The sequence below is a fragment of the Rhinolophus hipposideros genome, assembly GCF_964194185.1.
Source record: "Rhinolophus hipposideros genome assembly, chromosome: 21".
Taxonomy (NCBI): Eukaryota; Metazoa; Chordata; class Mammalia; order Chiroptera; family Rhinolophidae; genus Rhinolophus; species Rhinolophus hipposideros.
Genome location: NC_138067.1, coordinates 25,527,235 through 25,546,272, shown reverse-complemented (window position 1 = coordinate 25,546,272; position 19,038 = coordinate 25,527,235). Strand labels below are relative to the sequence as shown.

At 44.6% G+C, this 19,038-nt stretch overlaps 1 protein-coding gene across 1 annotated transcript in view; it reads right to left on the bottom strand.

The window, feature by feature from the left end:
* Window positions 1–19,038, bottom strand: part of WWOX (WW domain containing oxidoreductase) — a 915,478-nt gene that overhangs the window by 170,326 nt on the left and 726,114 nt on the right. The gene's annotated exons all lie outside the window — the stretch shown is intronic.

Genomic DNA, 19,038 nt, shown 5'->3' with positions numbered 1-19,038 from the left:
TTGGGTCTCTGTAGACACAGACCAAGTGGCAATTTCTCCCAAGATAGGCATGGAAGTCAATAATCTGCTTTTGGATAAAGTATCTGATCACTCACAAATTATACAAATCACATTGATTACTGACAAATCGTGATGTTTACGGAGCACTATTTGGCTTTGGTTCCAGAGCATGACTAGATATTTGATTAAAAAATGTCAGATATAATTTACACCATTACAATGACCAGAAGATAGCTGATTGTTGATTTCACAAACTAGAGCAAATACTTTGAGATAAGCCTTGGTAACGGCAAAATGAGTGGGGGCTCCATGATGGACAATGAAATCAATTTTTTTTAATCATATTTAACCCAGATGATTCTTGAAGGTCACGGTACCTCTGCCTACCATGAGGAATTGACATCTTTTTGCTTGGATGGGCAGTAAACTATGCAACTGACTTTGTTTTCCTTTTTACTTTGACTACCAGGAAACTCAAAGCCAAATATTTAGTCTAAATACATAACCTTTATGGATATCTCGGCTTACAAATATGTATTTTAGTACATTTTACCTGGTTTATATATATATATATATATATATATATATATTACTATTTTACATATCAAACCCCTAAGCCAGGCTTTGGCAAACTATGGCTCTTGGCCAAATTCAGCCTACCAAATTCAGCCTGTTTATGTATAGCCCACCAGTGACTTGCTATGCAAATAAAGGACTTGGAAACATCCAAATCAAAACTTGTGATAACAAAAGACTCAAAGGCTTTTATAGAACGGCTATACCCACTCCCCCTGAAAAAAAAAAAAATCAAAAGAAGAATATAATTTCATGACACATGAAATTCCAATTTCAGCATTAATAAATAAAGTTTTATTGAGACACAGTCTTGCTCACTAATTGATATATTATGGCTGTTTTTGCACTATAAGGGCAGAGCTGCATAGTTTCAACAAAGACCATGCGGCTTGCCAAGCCTAGATATTTACTATCTGGCCCTTTATAGAAACAGTTTGCTGATCTCTGCTCTAGGCCAGCTCCGATTTTTGTGGACTAGGCATGGGATGGATGGATAGCTCAATAACTAGGTAACATAGAGGCAAATTATCTACCCAGCCTGTGGTTAATGGTATGTCTACATTATTCTCTCTAAGTAAACACTGGAAGTAATAAAATCCAGGGGATCCAAACTCCTTGTTTCTGAGAAAAAAAGTGCCACTTCAGAAGAAATATAAAACCCACTGTATCTATTTTTAGAGTATTGAGGATAGCTGCTTTAGTCACTTCAAATCTTAAAGGGAAGGTGATAGACCCATTGCTCCACGAGGCACACAGGTCAAACAGGGATTCCTCCAGGTAGAGGCCATTGGGCATGAATGTGGATGGAGACAAGGGAGCAGGTAAATAGGAATCCAACATCAGGAAAGAGAATTAAATGATGAGCCTGGCCCTAAAGAAGGGCCACAATAACCAAATCAAGCCCAGGAGTCAAAGAGCCAATTTTGGGACAAACACAATAATGAGAGGATGAGAAAGCACAAAAAGATGGAAACTGGGGATTTTACTGAAATTTGGGTCACATGACCTGAAACGTCTTTGAAAATTAGGCAGTGAGGCCATCTTCTAAGAATGACTAAGTGACCTGACTCTGGGTGGTGAGCACACAATGTGATATACAGATGATGTATTATCAAACTGTACACCTGAAACCTATGTAATTTTACTAACCATCGTCAACAAACAAAAAAAAATAAATAAATAAAAATGAAAAAGAATAGAGAAAATGAATGACTAGGTGGGCCAAGGTGGGCCAAGGTGGGCTAGGAGGCTTAAGAAAAAGGTGAGACAAGGAACAGGCATTCTTGCTCATGGCAAAGAAGTGGACATGAAATGGGAAGAGAATTACAAGGAGCAGTGAGTCTCCAATTGTGACAGCATCTCTGCTTCTCCCCCAGGGCAGTTGAACAAGTTTCAAAGGAAAGGGGAGGAGAGAATCCTCAATGATATTTCATTACACCCCACTGGGATAGGAGGTGTTTCTGAAACACTTCAGTCTCTGCTAGTAGAACCATTCTTTCTCAAACATTCAGGTCCCTTTGGATGTAATTGTTAGCTTAATCAGAAGGTGAAGACAACTTTTAACTGGGGAACATACGTGGTGTGAACAAAAAATATGGTGAATGCTGCTGCTGAGTGCCATCTAATGGAAAGGCAGGGATCTTCCATATGGGAAGTGGCGTGTTGAATCTTAGTTGAACCTTAGTGGGTGACAAGTTTCAACTTGTTTGGTGCAGTCAGAGGGTGTGAGCTATGGTTGAGAGAAGGGGTGTTTTAAAGTGTGTGGTAAATCATCCTCCATCATGACAATGCTCAGTGTCACACATCGCTTCTGGTATATGGCAATTTCTGTCAAATCAAAACATTAGGATGTGTCCTCATCCACCTTATTCACCAGATAGGGCACCATGTGACTTCTGGCTCTTCCCCAAAGTCAAAATGATTCAGGACATCGAGGCAGCCACGACAGTGCAACTAAAGACACTCACAAAAGGGGGCTTCCAGAACTGCTTCAGAAAGTGGCAAGAAAGATGGAATAAGTGTGTTTGAAGCAAGGGGGAATATTCTGAGGGGGATTAATGGCAATGTGTCTTTTACTTTTTTTATTTAAACATTCACCATATTGTTTGATCACACCTTCGTATAGAGAAAAAAAAAATCTAGTGAGTGTTGGAAAAAAAATCCAACTCTCACTGTAGATGAAGAGTACCTAGCAACTCAACCAGCAACCCTTGAGCTGAGCCAGGCATTTTCCTGGAGGCATTGTCCCTCTCTGTATGCTATGGCTTTCCTCTAGGCAAAGTGACTGTCATCACAAGAAAAATAAATTAAGTTAATGTTTATCCAGCGCCTCCTGTACAACAATCAGGTTAACTCTTGAATCTTCAAGACCACCTGAAAGGAGAATATTCTTGCTATTTTACAAACAAAGGAAAAGAAAGTTCAAGGAAAATGAAATAACTTGCTGAAGGTCACTCAGCTGGAAAAAATGAGGGAACTAGAATTTTGTAGCTAAAGTTCGTCTGACTCCAAAGTCTTGCTTTTCCCTCTGAGTTGTCAGGCCCATGAATTCAGGTACTTATATGATTCATTCCCTGTTCTAGTTCCCGGTCATAGGCCCATATCCAGAACATAGTAGAAACCCAGGGAAAGCACTTGGTACTGTAAGAAACCAATGGTAAATTGCAGACAAGCAGAGAAAAGTGTCCTCTGGACTCTGATACATCAAATTTGGAGGACCAAGCCTCAGGATGGCAATAGGTACCAGAGGAAGCTCCTTGCACATCTCACTTAGTCATTAATTTCCTGCATTTGATCACTTGAAGGGGTCTTTGTCTGGTGGATACATCTTTCTCCGGTTTATCACGGAGCATTACAACTTCTTCCGGGGTGCAATCATGGGTATTCGCTAAAACTAAATGCTGGTCGCAACAGTCGGTTCAAAATAAGTATGTGTAACAGAGAACTGGACACGTGTGTTGAACAAAAGTAGGAAACAGAAAGGAGTAAATGTATAATCAGGAGCCTTGGATTCGAACAAACAGGATTTGAATCTACTTGCTATCTGTGTACTGGTGGGAAAGTGACTTAATTTCTGTACCTTTGTTTTCCCATCTCCAGAATGAGGACAGCCATGTCTCCTTGGAAGGGACGCTGCACAACGAGATCGATAATGTATGCAAAGTTGCTGGAAGTCTGCAGTTGCTCCAAAACTAGTGGCTAGGACTTGCTTTCTTTCCACCAATTTGGGGATTCTCCAGGTGAAAACATCTGTGGGATTGCAAACTGTAGAAAAATTTGCAGCAACTGCCGGATTCCCTAAACCCAATGGAGCAACATTTACATTGTCTTTTTTGTTTTTTTGTTTTGTACCATGGAAAATTGAAGGATGATCCAGGAAAACATAGACAACTTGAGAAAATTTAAAGGCTGCAAAGTGTTTTTCCATTCTGGGACAATAGAAAACAGGAAAACATTAATAACGTGTCAGTGCCCGACAGCCGGAGGAACCCTCCCCAGAAAAGTATCTGTTGGTATAAATCACAACTTGGGCATAGTGTTCTCCAGCCCGATGTGTCAAAACAACCCCTCCCACAACCACCATCTCTGCAAGATGTTGAGAACCTTTCAAACTTGACAAAACCCAGGGCCTTCCTTAAATAGGACCATCCTTTCCCAGAAAGAGAGCTTGCTTGCTGCCAGCTCCAAGACCCAACTGGAGCTGAAGGGAGGAAATGCAGGCGATCGCTCAGCTCCCCAGCGGCTCTCAGGAATTGACAGTCTCTAAATTACTACCCGAGAAGCACATCGCATGCCAGCTGACAAAAGGAGGAGAGGAAAAATCCTTACAGATTGTGGTGCACCCCCTTTTCCTCTCTGGGGAGGATGTGTTTCTGGCACTCATGTCACCAGACCCAGAAACCCAAGGAAAAATATGTGATTACAAACACCTGTGGGGGGGTGGGGTGGGGGAGGCAGTGCGGGAAAGAAGAGAATAAAGAGGACCCCAACCTTTCCCATGTAGTAGGCAATTTGGCTAAAAAAAAAATAAGAAGAAATGAGATAATAAAAGTAACAAATGAACCTGCAATTGCTTTGCTTACGGGAACTCCCATCTGATTTCAGATTGGTTCTCCAAGTCAACTTGGATGGATTAATGTATCTGTGTCATGCAAACCCAGCTCAGGAGAGATGGGGCCCGGTTGCTGCAGGATTTAACCCTTGGCGAGTGGGCTGAGACTGGCGTGTCCATGTAGAAACCAAAAAAATAAGCAATGTCCCCGGTCATCAATTCACGTGTATAGGGCGCCCTTCTTACAGAAGTCCAAGCTTTGAGTTACTTCACGGGGGACTTGGCATTTTACTCAAGAAAAGCACACAATAAAAGAGGGGAAAAAAGTCCTGGGAAGATAAAAGAGTGATCAGAAGTGAGGAGGGAGAAGACAGGGGTGGGAGCTACTCTCTGGGGTCAGAGAGATCAGCCAACCACTCGCCACTTCCCAGCAAAGCCTGACTGTAAAGCAGACCCCTGTGAGGACAGGTATGTGTGTTTTTCTTTTCAACAGAAAAAAAGAGGCTCTCCAGTCTTGCTCCTGGAAGGGTGCAGAGGGAGTGGGGGGCTCTTCTCGAATTCTGAGCTGAAGTTGCTGCCCCTTTGTCCTTCCTGGAACATATAGCCTACACCATCCGGGCAGCCGATTCTGAATCCTTGGCTGGGGCTGTGGGGGCGGTGGGTGTGCAAGTCACTAGAAGGAGAGGCCCCTGAAGACAAGGCCAGGAGAAGAGGGTCAGGTGGAGACGGACACTTGACAGGGCATTCATGGCAAACCAAGTTACCACTGGATAGCGGGGGTCTTCTTTATGCCTTCCTTCAGGCAGACTTAGAAAGGGTGGCCCAGTCTGCCACAGGCCATTCGGGAGGAAAAGAAAACCCTAAGCCCAATGCCAACCTGCTGTATTTCAGGTGCTGGGGTTACCAGGAAATAAAACACGAGTGTGTATTCCTTGTTTTGTGGACTTTCTGACCCTTTGTATATCCTACTCCTTGGGCCTGGGTTTCCATTTGCTCTCCATTCATTCAGGGACTCATCACAGAGATCTCTCAGCTGGGAGTTAGACTGCTCAGTACAGGGGCCCCTCGCCACATGTGGCTCCGGAAATGAGTTACGATGAAATAATATTTCAATGCAGGTGTTCAGCTGCACCAGTCACATGCCCAGTGCTCAAGAGTGGCGTGTGGCTACTGTACCAGAGAGTGCAGAGAAAGAAGATACCCATCACTGAAGAAAGTTCTGTTGGGTGGTGCTGGGCAGCTGACAGCACCTAGCTGGTGTCCCTGTTGCCAACCACCACGGTTTAGTCTCAAACAGTAGCCAGCGGGATCCCTGAACTCTTTAGAAACACCAAGATCATGAGGACAGAACAACAGTGAAGAGACAGTTGTACGTTAAGCGGGACTCAGGGGACAGGAAAACCAAATGCAACATGATTTCCAACTGAATTCTGGATCCAACTGCAACAGAAGCTGTAAAGGACAGATTGGGGACAATTGGGGAAATTTGAATATAAGCTACCTATTAGATAGTATCATTGGAATAGTGGTATTTTTCTTGGGTGTGAAATGGTTACGTAGGAGAATGTGCTTATTCTGGGAGATGCCTGCTGAGGAATTTCAGGGTCAACAGTCATGATGGTTGCAACTTTTAGATGGTTGGAAGAAAAAAGATGTGTGTGTGTACATATATAAATGTATGTGTATATATATATATATATATATATATATATACACAATTATAATATATAAAGATATATTATCCTATATAAAAAGCTATATAAAGACGTATTTATTACACATTTATGTATAGAGAGACAATAATAAATTGTCTGTTTCTTTGCCCCATCCTGTCAAGGAAGGACTTTTGCTTTGTTTGTTCTCTGAGGGATCCCCAGGGCCTAGAGCTCTCCCCTCCACTCTCAGATTCCTCCTGGAACCCCTGCTCAAGGCCAGGCCCTCCCCTCTGCCCAATTAACAAGTGGTCTTATGGGTTTCAAGATAAAGACCAAGTCCTTGCAGATCCCTCTCTAAGGTAAGGGTCCTGGCCTCTGTCCCCAAAGCCTCGGAACCCCTCTCTCAGCACACACTGCTCTCTAATACAATTGTCCCTCTTCTCTTGGACTTTTTGCTCATCTCCGAGTCCCAAGTTCTCACTCCTGCCTGGCACTTAGTAAAACTTTGTTGAAGCCTCATAGGGAAGCCAGACTTGGAAAACAGGCACGAGCCTCATGGATTGATATATGCTTTGATTTTTGATTTTTTATTTTTTATATATTTTTTTAATTCTAAGCATGAGTAAAGTAGAATGGAAGCATAAGAGAGATTGAAAGACAAAAACAAGAATGGAGGACTAGGTCAGCTTTTTCAGGGAAAGAAGCTTGCTTAACATTTAGCACGCTCAAGACGCATTATTCTTCCATCCCACTTTCTTCTGAAGAGGACACTGAGGGTCAGAGAGGCTCAATGACTTGCCCAAGGTCCCTGTTAATACACCAATTACCAAATTCCTCTCTTAACCTGACGAATGCCAAATCTCAGTCAGCTCAGGCCTCACTTTCACCAACAACCTTCCCAGATGAGGTCAAAACTTTCCTGTGAGGTGTTGTCTCCTGTGTATCTCTCCTCCAGAGCACGCGCCCTCGCATTTGTGTGCATGAAAATGTGATGGCCTTCTGGAGTGAAAGCTCCTCCAGGGCAGGCCCTGTGTTTCCTTTTTGCTCACCCCTCTCTCCCCAGGCCCTAGCACAGTTCCTTGCACCCAGTTAGAGAGCAATGCATATCTGCTGACTGTGTGGAGGGACCACAGCACCAGAGAGCCGCCAGCCCAGCCACACAGATTCCAGAAGCCCCGCTCATCTGCAAAAAGCAGGAAAAGCTTCGAGGCTCTGGGGCTCAGCTCACTGATAGCACTCAAGTGCACTGGCATTCACGCCCATTCTTGCTTTCACTGAACAGCTCCAAAGAGTCCATGTCACGTGTGGGCCGACGCTCACCTCTTAAGTTTGAAGAGTTAGGTGGCCGCTGACAGCACCCAACTACCTCGGCGAACTCCATTGACTCCTTCAAATAATACAAGACTTGTTGGCAATCTAGTTAAAACACGTTGAATGGTGACTACATCTGATCCTGAATCAGGATAATTGCATTAACGTCACGGAGCTGACTCAATACCTGGCCACGTCGTCCCGTTTTGTAGAAGGTCGGGGACATTTTTAGCTTGCCTTTTTTGTGCATGTGCGGCTCATTATACAAATGTGGCTCCATTTAAAGGCACTGGCACTTGTTCAGTTCCCTTCTGGTGTCCGGATGCAGGTGGAAGCTTGAGACGCTGAAGGACAAAGCCTGGGACAGGTGCAGCGACCTACACTTCTCCGGAGGCAGCAAACAGCTAGGTCAGCACCTTCAGGTGAAGGCCGGGGAATGGGGGGGAGGGACAGTGTGGAGGCAGTGTCTGGGTACCATGGTACAAGCTGATGTTGGAAACCTGGGCTTCTGAGTCTGATGGACCCAGACCTGAATCCCAGCTGTCTATCCTTCTGTGGCCTTGGGCAAGTTGCATAATGCCTCTAAGCCTTCATTTCAACATCTGTGAAATGAGACTTTCACAGACTGTGGTAGGCAGGATTCCAAGATGGCCCCCAAGACTCCTGCCTCCTAAAATACCCACTTTGGTAATACTCTCAAGTGTGGACAGGACCTTATAAATATGGTGGAATAGTGAGCTCCTGTGATTGAATGATGCTATCCAACAAAGGTGGAGGGATTTTGCAGATATAATTAAGGTCCCAAAGCAGTTGGCTTTGAGTTACTCAAAAGAGAGATGATCCTGGGTGGGCCTGGCCTAATCAGGTAATCCCTGGAAAGAGACTGGGCTCTCCTGGAAGGGAGCAAGATTCAGATTCTCCTGTGGCTTTGAAGGAAAGAATGTCTGTTGTGAGAGCATTTATGGAGGGGGCCATGTGGCAAGGATCGGAGAACAGCCTCCAGAAACTGAGAGCACCCACGAGCCAACAATCAGCAAGAAAATGTGACCTCACGCCCGCAGTCACAAGGGAATAACTTCTGTCAAGAGCCCTCGCTGACACTCTGATTTCAGCCTTGTGAGACACCGAGCAAAAGACACTGCTAGTTGAACTGGGACTTCTGGCCTGTAGAACTATGAGATAATAAATACGCGTTGTTTTAAGGATCTAAGTTTGTGGTAATTTGTTATGCAGCCATAGATAGCTAATACAATGAAAGTAACTACCACTTATGTTTGTTATGAGGATAATCTGTGTGCAGAGTGCTTGGTAAAGAGCCTGGAATGCTTTGAGTGACTAATAAAGGGCAGCTGTTATTATGATTTACCTTCTCTATTATTACTAGTAAGAGGATAAATATTGAAGAGCTTTTGTATCCTGGAAAGAGCTCTCAGTTTGCTCCTGACTTTGCTGCTGAGCAGTTCTGAGATACTGGGAAAGTTCCTTCACTAAGTCGCTTTCCTCGTCTGATAATAGTACCACCCAGAATCTTCTCCCCTTTGATTAAACCTGCAGTGAGACTTAAGGAGATAATAATTTCAAAGTGTTTAGCCTATTTATTAAGGTTAACACATGTTGGTGATCCTATTGATTACCTTTTCTATGGAAACTGCCAGCATTTAAAGGGGGTGTCCCACGGATTGAGAGATAAGGAGCCGTTTGTAAAATGGTGTATTCCAAAAAGTAGAATTCATTGGGTCATGGGGATGGATTTGTTTCCTATGGCTGCTGTAACAAATTACCACAAACTTGGGGGGTAGAATGAGGCCAAAATGAAATTTCCTTTAAATATGACAGGAAGGTTCACCGAAATAGCAGGCCTCTGAGCAGCCTTCCCCAATATGATGGTGTCAGCTACTATCATTCACAGAGGATTCCCATATCTGATATCAATTGTTCATTCATTCATTCATTCATTCACTCATTCAATCATTCATTCAGTGAGAGTCTAACGTGTTCCAGGCGCTGTGCTAGATGCTGGATCTTCAGCCCAAGACTACTGCGCTCAAGACCCACATACCCAGAGGACTGCTGAGCATAACCTCTTGGCTCAATCTCAACACACCCCAAACTAAAGTCCCTTCCCTCCACTTCATCTCAGTTAAGTCACCCACGTGAGAGACCTCAGACTCATGCTGAGTCCTGCCGTCTCATCCCTCCACAGCCTACTGGGAGCAAGCCCTGCGAATACTGAATCATAATGATCTCTTGCATTGGGCCCCTCCCTCTTCTCTGTCCTCAACAGCATGTCCCGAGCAAGATGGATTTGTTTCCTATGGCTGCTGTAACAAATTACCACAAACTTGGGGGCTTAAAACAATACACATTTATGCACTTAAGAGTTCTGGAGACCAGAGGGCCGAAATCAGTTTCCCCGGGCTAAGGTCAAGGTGTGGGCAAGGCTGGTTCCTTCCGGAGGCTGCAGGAGAGACTCAGTTCCCTGCCCTTTTCCAGTGTCCAGAGGCTCCCTGCATTGCTGGGTTCATGACCCCTCCTTGAATCATTGCAACCTCTTGTTTCCAAGACCACATTTCCTACTTTGTAGTCAAATCTTCCTCAGCTTCTCTTATAAGGACCCTCGTGATTATACGGAGGGCCCACCTGGATCATCTCAAGGTCCTTAAGGGAATCACATCTACACATTCCCTTTCGCCATATAAGGTAACGTTCCTATGTCCAGGGGACTAGGGCATGGGTATCCTTGGGTGCTGAGATTCGGCCTTTCATACAAGGCCTTTGCCATCTTCCTCCCGGTTCACTGCAACAGCTGCCAACAACCGTCTTGGCTCACCTCCTCCAACACATGCTGTGGAAAACAGCCGGAGTGATTTACCTAAAGTCCTTTGTGTTTGCTGTATGTTCTGCCTGGAACACCTTTCCCCAATTGTTCACATGATGGGCTCCTTTTCATGCTTTAGGGTTTCTCAGGAGGCTTTCCCTGATTATCCTTCCTATTATTATTCTTTGTCACAGCACCTTTATCCTTTCCCACACACCACTTATACTTCTTATAATTACTTTGCTTGTGGACTTTTTCAGTGACCTTCACTCTTACTAGAACACATGCTTGGTGATCTCAAAGACCTTGCCTGTATCACTGACTGTTGTATCCTTTCCACTTAGCACTGTGCCTGGCAGGTGTAGGGTGCCCGTGGAAGACAGAATAATGGCCTCCCAAAGATGTCTATATCCTAATCCTCAGAACCGGTGGTTATATGGCATTATGGCATGTTAGGTTATATGGCAAAGGGAAGTTAAAATTGCAGATAGAATTACGGTTGCTAACCAGCTGACTTTTACATAGAGAAGATTACCTTGGATTCGCCAGGGGGCCCAAGGTCATCCCAAAGATCCTTGAAAGTAGAAGAGAACATCTGTAGAACCAGATAGATATCAGTGTGAGAAGGGCTCGGCCCAACGCTGTTGGCTGTGAGGATGGAGGAAAGGTGCCCTGGATAAAGAGGAAGACCTTTTAGAGGTGGACAAGGCAGGAGAATGGATTGTCCCCTAGAGCCTCCAAATGGAACACATCCTTGGTGACATGTTCATCTTAGCCCAGTGAGGTTCATTGGACTTTTGCCATCTGTAAGATAATAAATCTGGGTTGTTTGAGATACTAAGTTTGTGATAATTTGTTACAGTAGCAATAAAAAATGAACACAGTGCCCCCACAAATATTTAGAGTGATGTTTCTAAAAGCCAAAACAAAAAAGAGAAAAAAAAAAAAAGGCAAAAGGATTGACAGGACACATCAGAAGCTAGGAAGAAGCAGGGATGAAATCTTCCCCTAGAGTTTTCAGAGAGAGCAGGGCCCTGCCAACACCCTGATTTGGCACTTCTGGTGTCCAGGACTGAGACAATAAATGTCTGATGTTTTCAGCCACGTGCTCGGTGGCACGCTGTTACGGCGGCCCCAGGACATTCACACACCGTGCCATCATCCTTGGCTACAGGCTACGTTGTTCCTGTGACTTTGTCCTTAGCTTGGGTAAGAAACAATACTGGGTAATCATGTGTTCCTTCCCTCCCACGTTATTAGCAAGCAGCTTTGGACTTCGGCCTGACACAGGCTCTTGGGGACCTTAGCTAGAGGCAGGAGGAGGCAGTGTCAAGAAGCTTTGGGTCCACAGGCAGAGAGCAGGATAATGCTCAAAGCAGAGCGAGCATCAGAGAAAGGCAGGAAGCTTCTCGGCCTTGCTGAGACTCAGTTTCCCTCTTCGGAGGGCATGTTGAGGGTTAACTGCGTCAACATGCCCAGCACAGGGGTTGGTCCAAAAAAATTGCAAATTTGTGTTTCTTCCTCCACCCTCCCCTCCTTTCTCCCTTTTCTTTTATTAAATTCAAGTGAAGGAAAAACAACAACAATAACCCCTTTCTGAAACACAAGAGGAGACCTCTAAAAGCCTAACGGCCAGAATTAAGCTGCAGAATTAAACCACCAAAAAAATTTACAAATAATAAAGCCTCACCTAGGCGCACGGCCCCAGCAAACGTAAGGTAAATGCCAGTCCCCGCTGTGCCTTTTTATTACCGAGGTATATGGAGTCTCTAATTTAAGGCTAAATATAAAACTAAAACATACACAGCTGGACTTTCAAGTATTTTCGAAACACATTTAATACCTTCCCGTGCAACTCCCCAAAATCTGAGCAGCCTTCACTTTGCACTAGTATAAACACCAGTTGGGGTGGACCGAACATATGGGGCTTCAAAAGGATATTTAAGAGGGAAGAGAAAGGTACAAGCGCCGGGAATCTGGAAGCACAGGAATGTTGACGCGTGCCCACAACCACTTGGCGTCCTTTGCCACACCAGCGCTCTAATGGAAACCGGCAGAGCCTGACTGACGAGGCCAAAGCTAACAGGGCCTGCCTCTGACCACAGCTGCTTCTGCCCCCACGTACGTACTTTTCGACTCTGTTCCTCCACTCCTGGGCCACTGGAAAAAGTTTCAAATCTGCCTGGCAGACATGAATGGATTCTCTGTTATCCCAGGAATTCTCCTTGGAGGAGGTAGCACACGGTGCTGGTCCCCCATGTGGCATGGCCAGGCACTTATTCATTAGACAATCACACACAGCAAGTCATCTGCGTGCCAGACGCGGTTCTGTGCATGCGCTGGGATGCAGTGACTTTGGCCAGGTCAAGAAAAGCCACCTTCTGCTGTGTCGCTGGAACAGCTGTCCCACAGGGCTCCGACCACCCTGAGCTCATGATGCCTGAGTCCAGATGAGCCCACCCTTCCCTGCCAGCCCAATAAGGCACTGGACAACATGAGAGGGACCGCGTTAGAACCTCCAGACCAGTCCTCTCGTCAACCAACTACTAAGGGAACCCCATCAATGGCCATGTGGGAAACGAGAGGCAACCAGGCAAGCCTTAGCCCAAGTCTTGACCCAGAAAATCACAAGATCTCATCAAACGGTTGTTCTCAGCCAGTAAATTGTGGGGTACTTTGTTACTCAGCATTAGATACATGAGAGATGTCGCACGCTGATAATGGGACCATAAAATGAAATCACATACGACACGTTCCTGGTACACAGTAGGCTCTCAGCAAATATTAGATCATGTCCCGGTCCCTCCTGTACCTTGTGACAATACAGTTTGATTGCCTTTCAGTTTCACTGCCGATTTTTACACTACGCTGCATTAAATCATAAATCACAAGCAGCTTACCCATGTCTGATTCTTACCGAGCTCTTGGTTATATGGGGCTCTCCAACTTAGAGGATGACAAACATGTAAATTGGAGTGGCTTCTCTTTGCTCCCCACAGAGGAGGGTTCTTGAAAGAGGTTCTTTAGAAGGAAAGAGTGGGGTCTGAGTTGTCTTGTTCCTGAGGTATGCTTCGAGAACCCGGGGCACACACACTGTGGCAAGCCAGGTGTATGCGCCGGGAAGTTTTTAAATGATTTTCTGAGCGATATCATTTTTCTTCCCTAAACAGCATGGATTTTTGAGCTCTAATGCATTTCTCCGTTAAGGAGGACAAGCAGTCTCCCTTGGCATGTTTCACCATGAAGTCATTTTTCAAATCAGCATCTAGGAGAGGTTGGATAACTTAGTGACGACGAGCACACAGTTTGGGAGCCAGATGGGCCTCAGTGTGAAGCCTGGTCCTTCTCCAGATGGAGAGAAACTGTGCGTGTGGTTCAACCTATACAAACCTCAGTTTACTCCTCTGTGTAATGGGAATAAACACGGTATCTCCTTCCTAGTCTGCCTGTGAGGATTAAATTAGTCAACGCTCAGTGATACACTTAACAAAGGGTGTCACACAAAGTGAGAGCTTGAAATAATGCATTTGCTAGAAGAATAATCGTCATTGTTACTTCTGCGATGGCAAGGGCTGTCAGATATAGCAAGCAACAATTCAAGACGCCCGGTGTCATTTGAATTTGGGATCAACAATGAATAATTTGTTCGTACGGTATGTCCCTCATATTCTACGCGATATACTTACACTAAAAATCATTCATTGCTCACCTGAGATTGAAATTTTACTGGATGTCCTGTATTTCTCCTTAGGTTCTTATTAATGAAACCTATCATGAAAACCCATCCCTATCACCCTGGTACAGGTTCCCAAAGACCCCTAATCACACCCTACCCCCATTTTCTCATCTTTAATAAAATCTTACATCTTTTTCTCTGCCCCCCACCCCCCCGCCCAGTCTCATTGTGGACTGCTGGTGATTAAGACAGGCCAAGAGGCTGCTCTAGAAAGATAGGCTCTGTAACTTTTTCTGAAGCGACACCACTGCAGTTATTACATAAGCAACTCCCTACAGCTTCCTCCTGCGCTTTGCTGACAAGAGGCTGCCTTTTGTACCCTCTCCAACCTCCTGCTGCACAATGGCCCCCTCCCTCCACATCCCCCCTCCCCTCCCTTCCTGCCTGAGGGCGGCTCCATTTGAAGTCTCTCCCCCTACCATCCGCTCATGTTTCCCCCCACGTAATATAGTGTACTTTATTACATAAGTGATTTATTGCATGCACCTTAATGTATAAGGGGCAAAACTTGTTTAAAATAAATCCAACTGAGAGGGTAATCTCCATGGGCAAAATGTACTTCGACTTAATTTCTCTACTGGGTATTACACACTATATAATTGCCTTAAACAGAAGCTGCACACACAAATTTAGCTTGGCACCAATATCTGGCTTTGCAGAACACTCGAGTTACATGCTGGGTTTTGCTACAAATCCTTCGTTCCACCAGAAAAAACTCAACAGTATCCCTTAAAGAAATATTCAGCCTGATTCTCCTGCTGAGATGGGGGGGTGCAGAAAGGGGGAGCAGCTGATTGTGTGCTGGATTTGTGGGGTGTGGGGGAGGCCTTTGTCTTGGGAGAGAAGGCAGAGCTGCCAGCCTGTGGCTAAGCCCAGCGGGTTAGGAATAGCATTGTCTTCACTCCTTATTCAGAACTAAGTCCAGCAGCCAATGAAAATGGCTGCTCCCTCATGGGGCCCTGGATGTGGGATATGTGTTTAATTAAAGTTGATAGTGGCTTGCTTTCTTTCTCCTGTGGATTAGTTCATTAACGTGCTCATTGATTCTCTCATGCATTCATTCATTCATTCATTCCACAAATACTGGGCTCCTCTTGGGCTCTGGAGCTGTGGTGGGCCCTGGGCTGTGGGGATATCATTGTGAGCCAACAGACGTTGCCTGCCCTCATCGGGTCTCATGGGTCTGAAGGGCACGAGTCAAATAATCACATCAATAGGTGCACAATAACAAAGCCTGACAGTGCCATGGAGGGGAGGTGAAGGGTGCCCTTAGAGCTCTTGGGGGAGGCCAGAGAAGAACTCTACAAGGGAGTGGGTTTTAGAGGGCATGCCAGTTGCCTGTGGCTGCTGTCATATATTATCCCAAATTTAGTGGCTTAAAACAACATGGATTTATGGTCTCACCGTTCTGGAGGTCAGATGTCTAATACGGGTCTCACGGGGCTGACATCAAGGTGTCAGCTGGGCTGCATCCCCTTCCTGGGGGCTCTAGTTTCCCTGCCTTTTCCAGACTCTAGAGCCTACCTGCATTCCTTGGCTCATGGCCTCTTCCTCCATCTTCAAAGATGGCAACACCAGGCCAAGTGTTGTTGTTGTTTTTTTTTTTTTCACTTTGGTTATGACTCTTCCACCTCCCTTTTCCACATTTAAGGAATTTGTCATGATCTTGGGCCCACCTGGATAATCTGGGATAATCTCCTAATTTTAAGTAAAGTCATCTGATTAGTGACTTGAATTGCATCTGCAATCTTAATTCCTGGATTGCCATGTGACGTAACCTATTCACAAGGTGTGGGGATTTGAAGGGGCCATCTTGGGGACTGTTGTTCTGTCTACCACAGATGGGATCTAAAGAGTGAGGAGGAGGAAGACTATTCCAGGCAAAGGCAAAACCTTATCAGGTGAGATGTTGAAGGTGTGCTGGTGTACAGGAGCTTAGAAACCAGGGGTGGGGTGGGGGGTGCAAGTTCCTGGTGCTGAATGGAGCTGGAGAAGTGATCTGGGGCCAAAACGGGAGAGACTGGTCAGCCACAGGAACGATGCCGGTCTTTATCCCAAAAGCACAAAGAGATCCTTCAAGTATTTCGGTCAGGGGATTAGATACTGTGTTTTACTGAATCAATGATTATAAATGTCATTATCGATTTTCCACCAAGGGGGGAAAAATGCTGTCAATTAAAATATGTCACAATGTCCCTATCTATCAGTTAGAAATTTTACTTATCAAAAAAATACTTATCAAAAAATACTAAATAGATAGATTTAGGTGTCTATCTTTGTCATATTTAACACTTGTGCATACAATAAAAATAGAAGTGAGGTACAAAGTGATAAGGTATTCCTAAAATTTCATTACATTAAGAGTCTCTCTCCCCTAAATAACATTTTAACTTGGAATCACTGATGCCCATCATTCTCTATATAGTGCCACCTTAAAAGCATGGTGATGCAGCCTTTCTTAGAAGAATCCACTAAAAGAAGGAAAAGCCTCTGTCATGGGGCTCTCAAGCTGGCACTATAATTATTTTAAGATGTGATAAAAAAATACAGTGAATATTTAAATTTAAAAAAAATTATTACAGTAAAAGACACATTGCGATTAATCCCCCTCAAAACACTCCCCTGTGCTTCAAACACTTATCCCATCATCCTTGCCACTTTCTGAAGCAGTTCTGGAAGTCCTCTTTCGTAAGTGTCTTTATTTGTGCTGTTGTGGCTGCCTCGATGTCCTGAATCATTTTGACTTTGGGGAAGAGCCAGAAATCGCACTGTGCCACATGCAGTGAATAAGTTGTATGAGAACACACTGCAATGTCTTTATTTGACAGAAATTGCCGTACCAGAAGCGATGTGTGACACAGAGTGCCGTCATGATGGAGGGTGAAGTGAAGACACTCACAAAAGAGGACTTCTAGAACTGCTTCAGAAAGTGGCAAGAACGATGGGATAATGTGTTCGATGTGTTCGAAGTGAGGGGAAGTATTTTAAGAGGCATTAATGGCAATGCGTCTTTTACTGTAATAATTTTTTTTTTAATTTAAACATTGACCATATTTTTCGATTACACCACATATGTTGAACAAACCTACTTTAGCTTCCCACTTCCAGAGTGTTGTTACCTCTGCCTGCCCCTCTACCCCCACAAACACTGGCTCCTAGAAGGTGATGTGCTCTAGCATTATTTCTGGGATTTTCTTTGAAGCTGTTGACACCTACCCTGCAAGTTTCTGTGGCTGGCACTTTGAATGTGTGCTCATGCATAGGCAATGACAAATGCCTGCCTAAGGGGGGACTTCAAGATGTACTCAGATTTCAGAGCTGCCAACAGGAGAGAATTTTGGAGTCGTACCTGAAAGTTAAGGATCAGATGGGTGTTTTCAAAAGGTCCCTCGATTGAAGCAAGACTTATTCCCACATTTCAAGATGGAAAGTAAAAAGCAGCTCTTCACAACAATTAAAGAGACCTTCATTAATGCTAAACACGGTGCCAGGCAGTTTTCCTGCCATATCGAATCATCTAATTCTCACTACAATTTTGATGATGGCAGTATTATTATTATACCCACTGCACACACGAAGAAACTGAGGCTTAACTAAATGAATTCATCTGATAGCACCCAGATCATAGGTAGATTTGAACTCAGAATGACTCCAGGGGTTAACCACTGTGCTTAACCACCTCGATTTCTCTGTGTGTCTTCATCCCTCATTGGAAAAGTCTTCAAAATCACAAACTTGTCCAAGTTCCTTCCACAAACACATGTTGATGAGCACCTTCGGTGCAGGCAGCAGGCTCTGCTCTGGGCTTAAAGGACAAAGCACAAACACCCACAGATCCTTTACTCATGAAGCTCAGAATCTAAATGAGAAGGCAGAGAAGTAGCCCACACTTCGAATGAGATGAGGGCAAATCAACATGCGTTTCAGCGCGACGTGGGGCACCAGTACAAGAGAAAAATGTCCCCATTGTACTCACATTGTGCAATTTTTCTTGATGAATTTTTAAGCTAAACATCAGGCTACGAAACATTCAGAAATTCCCAGGAAGGCAGCGTGAAATCAGCATGGAAAATCTATTCCGGTCTCCATCCTATGCCCGGTTGACCTTACAATTGCTATCCTCCCTCAAGCCAGCCTATTTCCTTCTAGTGGAGTAAGTAGGAAGAAAGGGTCGAGGTGGGATAAGGTGAGAAGGGGAAGGATGGGAAGGGAAGGAAGGAAGGAAAGGGAAGGGAAGAAATAAACACAAGTACAAATCCGCCGTATATTAGGCTTCTTGGTGTGATTCGTAACACAGGAGTCTGTTAGAGGCACCACTGGATACACTCGCTATTCTTCAAGTGGAAGAAGCCAGAAAGAACAAAGGACTGTGAAAGTGTCAACATTTTTTAAAATCTGCACTAGGGAGGTTGGTGACCATGTGGATATACAGAGATAATCGTGAACTTCTTTTTTTTTTTTTTTTTTCAATCTGTTGACTGTTAAAGGTTCCCAGGATAAGAATGAAACCGAATCCAGGCCAAGCAGCTCCTTGATTATCCACAAACACGAAAGGTACTTTGTTTCCGACGCTGATATCGGGATGGTTTTCAGGAGATGACCCCATCCTGTAAAATTTCTTGCTAGGAGCACTCTCACTTTGAAATCATTTACAATTTTATTTCAGTTTGGTTTGGGATCTCTTGGAGAAGTGGGCAGGCGCAGGCGTGTTCTCTTCCCCTCCTTCTCTGCTCCCGGAATAAAAGCACCCCCGCCACACACACAAACCCCTCGAACATATGTCTACACTGAAGAGCGGAAGATTGGAAAAACAGATGGTATAATGACTTTGGAATCTGACAGCCGGCTCTGTGGCAGTGCTTTCAGCAGACAGGACTTGCCAGAGACGCAC